Below are 11,614 nucleotides of genomic sequence, written 5' to 3' on the forward strand. Positions count from 1 at the left end.
GGCCCCTCCCATAGGTGGTGAGCCCATGGGAAGGGGGACCCACGTATCCTCTTCGGGCTGTGCCTGGCCGGGCTCCATGGGTGAAAGCCCGGGCTCCATGGGTGAAAGCCTGGCCACCAGGCGCTCGCCAACATGCCCCACCTCCAGGCCTGGCTCCAGAGTGGGGCCCCGGTGACCCGCGTCCGGGCGAGGGAACACTGTGTCCAATATTTATGTTCATCATAAGGGGTCTTTATATGTTTCTATTTTGTACAGCAGTCTGAGGACCATGAGGCAGATGGTTAATTAAAATCCTCAGACTTGGTGTGCATGCAGAAGAAATGAGCATTTGCTTTTTGTTTTTTTCTCAAAACGACCAACACGGATACATTCTCCGGTGAATTCCCAAAGCGTTGAGCACATCAGCCTCCTCATTCCTCTTTGAGATGAATAAAACCATCTGACATAAGCTGACATGGGCTTTAAATGTACAATCTGTCTTTTTTTGTATAATGGGAATAAATTATTAAGTGAATGTTATCTGTGGGTAGCAGAGCACGGTGCTTTGCAAGGCCTTTTTATTCCTCCACCACTTCGTTTCATGTACATGACAGAACACGGGAAAATAGACAAAGCTTTAGATTTAAATCCCTTTTTTGACATGGATAATGGGATACTTTATATGCACATGCAGATAAAATACACTGCATGTGGATATGTATGTACACAGCTTTATTTGAACAGATTTTTTTCTTTTATGTATATGCACAGTGTTCAAAACAAGGCCAATTTGGGGCTTGATGCACCACATGTGGCTTCACAATGCACTCCTGTTGTTGTGGCTCAGATTAAGGAGTTAGGATTTAGGTGTATAATGTGCCTAACAATTGTAAAAAAAAAAAGATGAGACTGAATGACACTTTGGTGACAATGTCACCTCTGTCCCAATCAATATTGGTATTGTGAAATCACTGAGATGACAATAAGCAAGTGATGCGTCTGGAGAATGACAGCTGGCGAGGAGAAACAGAAGGAGAGCAAGAGAAAGGACAGCTTCTTAAAGCACCTCAATCAGTCTGTCATTAGGAAGGTAATGAACCGAGCACCGCTGCTGCCAAGCAACCAGTGACTCACTGAGAAACACCACATGCACCTACAAGATAAACACACCGAATGGAAACCTCGAAAATGCCAAAAATCTCTCCCTGCTACTTTCCCTTTTAAGGAGAATCTTCTTTATTACAAAGTACACAAAGAGTAGCGTGTCTGACCTTTATGGAGGTGGGTGACCATGTAATTGTCTGTGTCTGTGTGTGTGTTTGTCTGTCAGTAAAATATTTCATGAAACAGTGGACGGGTTTTAATGAAACTCTCAGAAAGTAATCATTGGATGTACATCTCCAAGTGATACCTAGATATTAAGTTAAAATTTGGTGTGGTAGTAACTGAGAGTTTAATGCTCAATCCATAAAAACACTGGCTTACAGATGACAAATCTATGGAGACAGACCCATTACAGATGACAACATTTATGTCACACAAACCTCATGGTTTAATAAACACATAAGCGGATAATTAACCACAAAGTGGACCATGATGCAAGATGAGGTAAAATGTTTATCTCCTAACAGATGCTCGGAGATATCTTCATCCCAGTGAGAAAGAGTTGTATCACAAGTACGCAGAGTAAAAGAAAGTACAACAATAGTACAATATCAGCTACTATGTTTGGGATTAAACAATCAGTTTTAGAGGCCAGATAACTACTCTATCACCACAGAGACAATTTAGAGTTACCAATAAACCTAACATGCATGTTTTTGGACCGTGGGAGGAAACCCACACATGCACATGGAGAACATATGAACGCCAGACAGAACGACCCCAGCTGAGTTTTGGACCTGCACCCTTCTTGCTGTGAGGCAACAGCGTTAACCACAGTTCTGACCATGCAAGTCAGTGTGAGCAAAAACTTTTGTGTGTGTGTGTTTACATGTCAGCTATTGTCACTAACAAGCCACCCTCCGGGGATGTAGGATGGACTGACAGTCTTATTCAGACAACACACACAGTTTTTGATGTGTCATCTTCTCCACCACCAGCTAAAATGCTCTGTAATCCTCTGTAGGAGAGGACACGGACTGAAGTCTTTCTGAAAGTGACTTTGTGTGTTTTAGGAGTCATCAGTGTTCAGAGCAGCTCAGACTGCTGTCAGTTAACCTCTGCAGCCTTGTTCAGCGAGGGACTGAATGTGACACAACACACACTTTCTCCTTCTCCCTTCCTCACGTTCCCATCACACAGAAACATGCATTTACACACATGCAACAACAACAAAAAACAACAACAAATTATTGTGTTTTCACAGCAGCAAGACTGCAGGAGCACCAAATCTTTAATTATTACTGAGTTTGAGTTTTAGACTAGTAATTGACAATATGTTGTTTGCAGTTTCTGTTCCCCGACATCCGAACACAGAAACAGGACACGCTGCTGTTTCTGACAGAAATATTTCTAGATATATAAAAACACTGACAGGGAAACAAAAGGTTCACTCTATTCGCATATGTTAAAGCAGGATGGTGCACTCAATTAAAAAATAAGAATAAAATGGATGGATTTGACTAACTTGCTCATTTGATTTGGACAAAGTCAATTCTTTGCTACATCAGTGTTTAAATTTTGGTTTGTGTTTTCCACAAGATCATTGGTAAACTATAATTTCATACAAAAAAATGATAAATAAACAAAAATCTTAGATGAACAACACAGCAGAAACTAAAATGGAGAAGCAGTCTGTAAAAACTTAAGCACGCCTTTGATTCTTCTATTAGTGATAAAATGGTCAAATACCGACAGATATTCAAATGCACTAAATTCACTGATTATCAGCAAATGTCAGCACACCTGTAAGCTGAGGTTTTTGCTCAGCCATGGTTTAACAATACGCCAAAGAGAAGCAAAAACACAAACTACTATTGGTACCCATCCACGGGGGAAAGATTTTAAGGCCATTTCCAAACAACTTGGAGTTCCTTTTCTAATGTGAAATGTTTTTCATACGAGGAAAACATTCAAGCTTGTCTTTAATCCTCCCAGCAAATGACAATGTGGACAATTTACATTGAGAACAAAAGAGGCAAAAGTTGACCGTAAAACATTTTATGGACCAAATTATTTCTAAATTTAGACATGATGCCATCTGCTTGTTTGGTTGAAACTGGGTTGAGCAACGGGACAATAATTCCTTGTAAACGAATAAGTCCAGATCAAAATGGCTGAAAAAGGAAAGACTCAACTACCAGATTGGCACCAAAAGGGAAAATAACTAACATCTTGTCTCATCCACTCTACATGTTTTCATATATCCAAGTTTTTATTGTGATACAATTGTTCCAGTCGAACTGGGTAACATTTTAAATGACTAAAACATGCAGCCAATAATATACACATGAACACTGCATAGAAACAAGAGGGAGTTTTACCACACGCCTAATGTTAAACTCTCGTGTTTAGGGGCCAACTCAATGACTTTCTCTGCTTGTCTTCATGTCTCCACCGCTCATACTCAAAAGGCGGCTTGGTAGCCGGACTGTGGAGCTGATTATAGGTGACAGGGACACTGCTGGCCAGAAGGACCTGGGACTGTTGGCATGACGATGGTGAAAGGTCATTACCGCGGCACTGTCAGCTTCATCACTATGACACAGTGCTGAAAGACCCGCAGAGAACAACAAGACTGGAGACTGGAGCACATTCACACTCCTTGTTTTTTTTTTGTTTTTTTTTTAGAGCTGCTTAGACTCTGCTTAAGCAGCAAAATGTAGAAAGGCAGCTTTAAAAATAACAGCCTTTTTTATAGCTAATTGCTAAAAGTAGAGTTAAAAACATCAACACCACAACCTCTTAAACAGTATTGGGATCATTTACATGATGTTTAATTCTCTTATTCACAGTAAAGTTACAGTAATGTTGATTCATAAAAATAATTTATGTCAATTCATTTTTTTAAATAATGAACTGATTTATCACAGAATAATAATATAATTGCTAGAGAAGAAGCAAAGAAGGCTTTTTAACAAATGTCAGTAATTCTACCATCGTGTGTCTGTAATATTGATGGACGTAACCCGCTGAGACCAGACTGACCTTCACCAGTTCAGCCGCCTCTGATCACTGAGTTTCCACCAATTATTCAGCCAGTACTGCACACTAATGGCTGAAACTTCTGCTGAAACTAAAGGCTTATCATTCATTGAAGGAATGCACATCGCCCTCCGCATTTCAGGCCAGACTTTCAAACTATGTTTAAAGGTCGATTAGCTGTGGTGACTGTTTTGAATTGGGTCGATTCTAAATGTTAATTTGTAGATGTACATCCAATGATGACGTTCAGTGAGTTTCATTCAAATATGACCAGATATTTTGCTAACACTACAGACAAACAAAACACATACATACATACACACAGACAAAGGCAAAAATATCTATCTATCTATCTATCTATCTATCTATCTATCTATCTATCTATCTATCTATCTATCTATCTATCTATCTATCTATCTATCTATCTATCTATTGTTTTTTAAAATATCCCAGATGTTTTTATTGTGTGACATGTCTGAATTTTAAGAACTATGCAGCTACGTTTAAATTTGAAACAACTTTAATCTCATTTTATTTGGAAACAGAGTAACAGGATATTGTGCTCTCGTGTTTAATTTGTGTACATGAATTCAGACTAGTGTGTTTTTTTTTATTTGGTGAACAGAACAAAACAGCAAAACAGACGCTTTTGTTGTTTAATGGTTTGCACATCTCTGGCTACTTTGACGACAAAGAATAATTATTGATCTTCCATGGCGAGGATGTTACTGGGGGAACAAACAATTTTAAACTCCAGATTTGACGTCTTTTTTTTTTTTTTTTGAGCAACATTGTGATATTTTCATGAGATTACACTTGTTTTCTTGTTTTTCTGTCATTAATTCTGGCTTTATTTTGCAAATCTTTGCTCTGTTTTTTTCACAAACGTACTGTATGTATAATAGGTTCCTTTTTTAAATATGGTGCTCCTCATTATTAGTTCCCCAGCTGGAGATTTGCTACTTGTTATTTTTATGGTTATTTTGTGCCAATTATTCTGTTTCTTTTCCTAGATGTTTAATCTTTTTCACAGCTATTAAAAGTAGGAGCTGCTCTGTGTGCGATTCTGCTGCTAAACACTTCAGTCTTTTTGACTGCCTTGCACTCTTTGTCTCTCCGTTCTGCACTGTCCCTCTTATAACTTCTCGAGCACAAGTGGGAGCAGAGGGCAAGGGAGGGAGTGATTGGATTGCAAACTCTGGAAGCCGAGAGGCTTTTCTAATCACAGCTGAATGGGCTGGAGAGTTAATGTGGGCAGGCTGTGGAGTGGAAAGGAAAGGAGGAGTGAGAACTCCATCGTCAGTGTAGCGCTTTCAAGGGCTCTTCACGCGGCTCTAATGGTGGAATTGTTCTGACACTGAATGGATACATGAGATGTTGTGTTTCATGGTCATGACTCACTCTAAAAATGGAGTTTGGCTCAGCGCTGTGCAGAAAGGGTTTTATACACAGTTTTTGTTCACAGAAAGACAGTGCATTCTTGAAAACATCTAAAGGAGCATAATTGTATGTTCACGAGACCCTATTAAAGCAGGTGTTGTTAGAAGATTGGTAAATACATTAATTAGATTTAATCTATTGGTCTAATAATCCTAAAGAATATTTACTGCCCAACACTGATGGCAAATGGGCGACACTGGTTTTGCCCATTTCTGTGTGTGCGTTTGTCTGACCTGTACCAAAATATTTCCTGAATACATTACGATAACATTTATTGTTGTAGTAGCTGAGACTGATCCCCAACACATAATGTCTTGAAAACTTTGCCTTTAACTGTTGAAGTTTGTCTGTTAACAATCAACCTCTTCAATCCCAGGACAGATTTTAATGAAACTCCCAGAAAGCAATAATTGGATGTACATCTACAACTAATTAACCCCAATGAGCCGTCACAGTTAATCAACTTTAGCCAACCCTAAAATGGGTATAAGGTAGTCAAATTTACAGACACTGAGCTAAAATCTGATGTGCAGGTGAGTGATCTTCATCGCCAACACATACTTTGAGTGCTAACGCATCTTGCAATATCTTGTGATATGCCTGAGATAGCGTCTAACATTATTTTCAAGGTTTGACCAAAATGGCTAAAACTATTTCTTTACATTAGAAGATCATAGTTTAAAACTCTGGTATAAAAGGCAACATGCATCCCTTCAAGGAATGCTATTAAATCAAAGGGAATCAGTCTTCAGAAATATTGCCCAACTTGGCTGCAGTTATTAACATTTTGCTGCTTCTCTACAATATGATGTCCTAACAATTTTTTACATACATATGAGGAGAAAACTGAAGGTTTCTGTAAGGATGATTTGAACATATTTAGTATTCATCTCATTTCAGCTCTCAGTTTATCACTTTACATCAACTCCAGCTTAAACAATAATTATGTATTGCGTCTTAAACCAAAAAACAGAATCACTGCTGGCCCCCAAAAACCATTTGGACGCCCCTGCAATATCTGCACCCACTTTCTTATTCTGTATGAAGCAGAAGAGGACCACTGCTTTTCACATCCTGCTTGGGTCTCTTTGCTCCTCCTTCACCCGTCTGGGCATCTTGGCACACACTACAAAGACGACGAATAGTTGGCAAAGCTTGGGCATCTGAGGGCCACGGATCAGAGGAGAGGAGATCACTCATCCTGCCATCTACTTGGCGCAGGCTTTTGGGACAGACTCACTACAGATTAGCCTGCAGCGCTAACCTGTACGACAGCAGAACATTGGCGAAGCACATCAATGGTGGAGAGACTCCCCGCAGACTTTAAAGACATATGTGCACATGGCAGATCAAATTAAAATGCTGACACTAAGGTGGTTTCATCTTTTGGCGCTATCTTCCAAAGAGCCACCTGGCCAGCGCCGCGTGCCTGTGCTCATCACAGTCCTCATTGCAGATAACTGCTGGTGTTAGCCGAGAAATTTCAAGCTCTTGAATCCAAAGCCATATGTCTCTGTTAGTCTGTGCATAATGTTGAATATATTACACTGCTTACTGCTGCGCCTGTGTTTCTGAAATTCATCAAGATTTCAAAGTCTGGCCCTCTAACCAAGAGCATGAAGTAGAAAAAGAGTGAGAGAACAAACATTATATGCTATCAAGAAAATCTGATATTAACACAGAGAAACTGAACAAAGCTGATTAACAGATCTGCAAATATTTTAATTTTAACCAGAACAACTCACTGGGAGTATTAGAGGCGTAAAATAGATTAAAAAATGAAAATGCAGCTCGTTTGGAAATCCTAAAAAGAAGATTGAAGTGGCTGCAGAAGTACATCCAGTAGTTTCAAACTGGCAAAAGTTTTTAAAGCAAAAACTGAATCATTTTAGTACAAGATTTGTAAAAGTTCAGAAAACCTTTGTTATTGGATTTTTTTTTTTAAATCAGGGCTGAACACGCAGCCTGGGTTCAGCACTGGACTGTTTTTGAGAGTTGCTCTCTCTCACACACACACACACAAATCCATATCATTTTGGTTCTGCGATTGTTTTAAATCACCACTTTTCAAGCCATTTAAGAGAACTTCACCACTTTGTATTGTTCAGATACAATCTGGTAGAAGAGGCTGGATGACAGACTTGTGATGGACGTTTCTGAAAGTAGCTCAGCTGACACGAAGAGCAGAAACAATGTCTGAGGATTTCCCAGAATGCCTCAACACTCAGTGATGAAAACCTACAGTGACACTACAGTTGCCTGAGATCATGCGTAAGATTACGTGACACATTATGCTCTTGACATTGTTGGGGTTTAGTGTCCAATCAGCCACATGCACACAAACACAAAGTCTCATTTCACAAAGATGCTCCCAAAGTACCAGGAGCTTACAGATAGATTGATCATCTCAAGTTTAGATAAAAAAAGAATAATTAATGGGATAGCATTTCTTGAAGGAATGAATATTGCCAGTGGTTCATGAGATATTTTGCTAACAGTTAAACATGCTAACACGTGCACAGACTACACACACCCACACACACAGAGGTAGAATAAGCAATAATACCAAAACCCAGAAATAAGACCTAGTTTCGTCTTATTCAACTACAAGTAAAAGTTGCTCGGTCAAAATTGTACTCAAGTTAAAGTATATCAAGTACTCACTTTTGAAAATACTTAAATATTCAAAAGTACATGCATTTAAAAGTACTTAAGTATTCAAAAATTAATTTTCTAATATCAGTATGTTGCTGTATAATTTTACAGAACCTTGTAACTTTCAGAAACCACCTGATGTATTGACGCGTAGAAACACTCTGATACAACTTCTACACCACCTGTAAAGAACTTCAGCATAAAAATGCCACCAAAAAGTAAGGATTTTTTTTGTCTAAAAACACACCAAACCAGAGAGTCTTGATTCTCCTCACACTTTCACTATGGAATAGAGGTTTAAGGTTGAATCTATTACCACGAAGTAACGACTAGCTTCCTAGAAATGTAGTGGAGTGAAAGTTATAAGTTTCCCCCCAAAATTACTCAAGTAAAGAAAAGATTCTCAAAAAATGTACTCTGTTACTGTCCACCACTGATGACAAGAAAAAAACATTCTGATGATGGTTAGTGAGGCAATTCTTCCTGCTGTCTAACATCAGAACTAAAACACAAACTCTTTTTATTTTTCATTGTTGATCATTTTACCTCATTAATTAATCCAAAACCTTTCTATCACATGGCTTAAGTGTTATAAAAATAAAGTCATCAAGATCTAGATATAATGTATACAAGCACCTTTGTTCTTGTGGTTTCTGACACAAGCTCAGTACACACACAGTACACACAAAACATACATAAATTTGTTGCAATGGCAGCAGTACCCCTAAAAACCTCAGTTTGTCATACCCATAGGAAACGTTTAACATAGTTTTGAACCATTTTTCATTTTAAAAAGTGGTTGGGGAAAAAAAATACCCTAATTTTTTCAGAGTGAAAATGTAATTTGCATGTGGATGTTTGGTGCAAATACGGAAGAAAAGATTATTTTGCTAAATATCTTTGTTGCTGTGGACAGGCCTAAAGTGTAAATCTGCAGTTCTGCCAGTCTTGAGCCGCTTTTCATTTTTCATTGTTTCCAAGAAAAAATTTTTTTATAGTTCTCCAGGCTTTCTAAATATCTTTCAAGATTTTAATTTGCATATTGACTGCTTTATGTTTCATGTGTACTCTTTTTCTTGTTTCTGACCATTTTCAGATGGGCCCTTTTTTTTAAAACCACTTTACAATTCAATAAATATAAATCACTCAAGCACAGATATGTCAGTAGAAATGTGGCGCTTTTGAAGAACATATTTCAGTATTTTTGGTGCAAAAATACAGATTTAAGCTAGACAATCTAATTTATTTGGAATTTATAGTAGAAATAACTTTAACAAGGGAAAAAAATACTGATGTTTATCATAGGCTGCTAGCAACAAGGTGCCTAAGAATAAATGCTAAAACTGGTTCTTGGCCAAGTTGTTATGTTTAGACGAAACACCGGTTCATCACTTCAGTTGTATGCCTTTTACGCTCCAGTGATTCGTACATTAGTGTTTAGTGTTTTAATAAAACATTCTGCTGAAAATGGCCAGGTTCAAGAGGTGAAATTTAAAAACATATCTAAAACAAGAAAAAGAAATCTCTGAAAGACCTTCGGGAAGCCTAAAGAGCAATCTCTCAAAATCATTTTACAAGATTACAAGAAAGCCGGGGTCCTTGGAAGAAAAACATTGAAAAAGGGAGATGGCTGAAATGTTTTGGATTGTACTGTAAATGGTGTTAAACTGTGCTGCAAATATGAGGTGCCCCGTTGCTAATGAGACAGTTTAGCCGAAGGAAGCCACACATAGCTGGAAAGTCTGAGTGATCACACTGCTAAAAGGCTATTATTGAAGCTGACGGATCTTATTTTCACACTCCAAGCAAACCCGACTCCTCGTGTGGGTGCGCGGGAGGTGTGATGCGAGTGTGCCAGCTGCATTTCACTGATGATGGACACAAGTGAATTTATGAAGGGCCAGATGGGTCTCAGGGTGTACAGACTGAAACTTACTTTCGTCGTAGCAAAGGTTGACGGTTCAGGCGAGCTTTGTTGTCAGCCTGTTTAGCCATCTTAAAGATTTAGTAAAGGCAACATATTATTATTTATTGAGGGGGACTATAAATACCAATCCATTAATTTACAGGAGGAAGTATGGCAGGACTCCAGAATGTGGACTACTGATTTAATCAGAGCGGTGAAAATGAGATTATTAATAACCTGAACACAAACCCAAGGAGGACCAACAACATTTGATCCCTTTGGCATCCAGCTTTGTCAGCACTGATTAAAATACGCGGGCCGCAATGCACAACACGCACCCTGTGGCATGTTTTATAGGTACTTGTGATGGCTCTGAAAGTGGATGAAACAAACTGCGTCCATCTGTGATCCACGGTGGAGCCTGCATGCCCCCTATATATAGAGGTGTGAATTCCCTGCACTGGTCTGCCCAAAAACATCTGACAACGCAATTCTAATCTGAGTAAACACGCCACAGTTATGTCGCGCCTCATTTTAGGTTTTTACCAGCGCCCTTTAAAATGGAGTTCAATAAAAAGCAAAAAGGGGGTTGAAGAGTGCTTAAGACAAAAACGACAGGTGGAAGCTGGGTAATAAAACCTGAACTGCCAATGGTAGCTGCCTGGTTGCTTTCAGCGTGATCTTGTTGTCACATCCCCCAACTGTTTGACCCCCCAGCTTCTTGCCTCTCTGTTTTGTTTCTCCCTGCAGCGCCAGCAGTCCTGTCTTCACCCCTCACTCGCACGACAGCGGATCCCCGAGCAACAGGAGCTGATGACACTTGTCAGCAGGGAGATATTGCGTCCACTGTGTTGGACTACAGCCTCTTGCTTTAACTCACACATTTAAAGCCTTCGGACACGGTGAAATGCTCTTAACGTCACAAACACTTCCTGATACATCTTGACATTTTATACCACCTGATCATTCTGGGAGGGCTTTGGTAGAAAGTGGGCTGGTTACCATTTTTACAGGTTGCTACATGAACTACTTTGGTTTCTAGAATATTGCCAGTCAGGTTTTACCACTGTCTTTAACCAACAGGTATTTTACTGAATGATCTGGTTAAAACAGATTTCCTTTCATCTCCCCAGAAAAAGGCATGTCACTGTCACTTTTGCGATCACTCATTTTTTCTAGTTTGTTTTGGTTTAGACTCACAACACAAAGGTTTATCTGCAGCAGGACACAATTATACCAGCAAAAAGAAACAAAAAAGTGAGAAATCTAAGCAACTGTCATTCAAAGGTTTCCAGGAGTAAAACGTACTTAATATGGCATTTGATAGAACTGCTTTAAAAGTGTTTTTTTCTATAAACTTATTTCTCTTAATAAAAATCAAAAGTCTTTATTGTTATTACGCATAGAACAACAAGATTTTGTCTGGAGCTCCTGGCTAAAGGTTCACACATGCAAAATGATAATTTATAATTAATTTACAAAAATTAC

The 11,614-nt window shown here is 38.8% G+C and overlaps 1 long non-coding RNA gene across 1 annotated transcript in view; it reads left to right on the plus strand.

Moving 5' to 3' along the window:
- LOC119617733 overlaps nt 1-11,614 on the plus strand; it is a 70,709-nt gene that overhangs the window by 58,573 nt on the left and 522 nt on the right. The window contains exon 3 of the long non-coding RNA XR_005234128.1: nt 10,877-11,028. This is a non-coding gene — a long non-coding RNA (uncharacterized LOC119617733). The remainder of the gene's footprint in view (nt 1-10,876; nt 11,029-11,614) is intronic.

This window comes from Kryptolebias marmoratus, linkage group LG15, assembly GCF_001649575.2.
Source record: "Kryptolebias marmoratus isolate JLee-2015 linkage group LG15, ASM164957v2, whole genome shotgun sequence".
NCBI lineage: Eukaryota > Metazoa > Chordata > Actinopteri > Cyprinodontiformes > Rivulidae > Kryptolebias > Kryptolebias marmoratus.